Raw genomic sequence first — 1906 nt, forward strand, 5'->3', positions numbered from 1 at the left:
TAAATCCAATTTACTTCACCTCACATAAGGCAACTTGTACAAGTCCGAAACAGTGTAATTGTGTCTCATGGCATTGAGGTACAGACCTGGTTGTTGGAATCTTAAGTTGCCTTTTCAGGGCTGAGAAAATTGGCTGTAAAATAATATTTATGTGGGTCCCTGGACAGTCAGGAGTTGACGTTTGATAAACTGGCCAGGAAAAAGATCTAGATCTAAAGGTTTGTCATGGTAAGGAAGCCTGTGAGAGTATCTTTAAAGAAAACGTGGTTATAGAGTTGAAAGAGGAGTAAGGGACAGAATGGTCACGATTATTACTCTCTGCGGCCCTCTGTCAGAAATAAGTGGCTTTCAATTAAGGGACCAAAAGGGACCAAAGTGACCATGTTATCAACTCAACAGAGAATGGCATCAGTTGTTTATTTCTGGCAGATCTTTCAGCCAGTAATAACCTTTCATATTTTTTCCTTTAAAGCAATTTTCAATATTGAGAAGACTCATTACCTTGCCATTCATGGAGTTTTAGCATTTCATCAAGCAACTGGTCAACTGGTCTATATGTATAATATAAAGTGACAGAAGATGTTTGTTCCTGCGGGGGGCAGCATTACACCTCACAGTGTACAACCTGCTGAAAATAATCATTAGAAGAAGAAAGTTTAGGTTAGCTCAGTTCATTCACAATGCTGCTTTACTGCCTCTTTCTTGTTCAGTTAATCCTTTTAATTTCCTTTTTCTTTGTGATCCTGTGTGCATTTTTCTGCAGTTCCAACCCGATTGTAAATGGTCTCATCTGCTTTTGATTACTATGTGATTTATTATGGCAATCATGGTGGTTTACAACACTGTAAACACTGATGATACACAATAAAAATGCTGCTGCCTTTTGTGTGATGATTTTAAATAAATGTTAAATGGAATAAGAACACACAATTTGTGGTTTTAAAAATGTGCACTTTTTACTTTTCTACAAATGTCCACTTTTTTATTCGTTGGTGTTCGCATGACTCATTATACTGTTATTTTACTTCATACTCGAGATCATAAACAATCCATTGTCTCTCACCTGTTACAATATCTGTAAATGACGAATAGAACCATTGCAGTTTTTCAGAAAATGATTATATTTTGTATGCTTTGTTAAAACATTCAGTAATGCTATAAGAATGTGCAATACAGAGTGTCTTATGTTTTTTCAGCACAACCTAGGCAATCTGATGTAAAAAAAAATATAAAATTCACCAACTACTATTTTGTCTATTTTGTGACTTTGGCACAATTAGTACTACTTTATATCACTATACTAAAAATGCCATATAAAATGCCATAACTTTGCCTCAACAACACATAAGAAAATAAAAAAATAAGTGACCTGTAAACACCCCCCCAGGATGTCCATATAAGGAGTTGTGTATTATTCCCACTGCAATTTACCATGGGTGCACCTGCGGCACAGATCCGTGCAGTGTGATCACTAAGGGTTAAACACTGAATAGAAATACCTTGGAAAACAGAATTTATAAGATTGTGTTGCTTTAAATACATGAATAAATAAGAGTATGTGTGCCATGTGTGCATCTTTTTGTAATTTTCCCAGCATGTTTGAGTAAATACCAACTCATGTGTGCTCACGCTCTAATTGAAGTGAAATGAACACTTTCCATGAAGTTGTTTTCCTTTTCCTTAGATATATAAATTATATCAAGTATTGTAGATATTGTGAACAGGCCACAGGCTTTTTTCTCTCTACTGGATAAAAGGGGGCTGGACAACATACATTGCCTTGCATGTGGAGACTTGTAAACAGACTGGAAATGCTAGCTGCTCTGCAGAAAGCTGTGTTTTCATGGGTGTGGCCAAAGAGCCATTGACTGCTTTACCTGGAAGAATGTAATCTGAACTAAAAGAG

The sequence above is a fragment of the Solea solea genome, chromosome 11 (assembly GCF_958295425.1).
Source record: "Solea solea chromosome 11, fSolSol10.1, whole genome shotgun sequence".
In the NCBI taxonomy this organism is placed as follows: Eukaryota; Metazoa; Chordata; class Actinopteri; order Pleuronectiformes; family Soleidae; genus Solea; species Solea solea.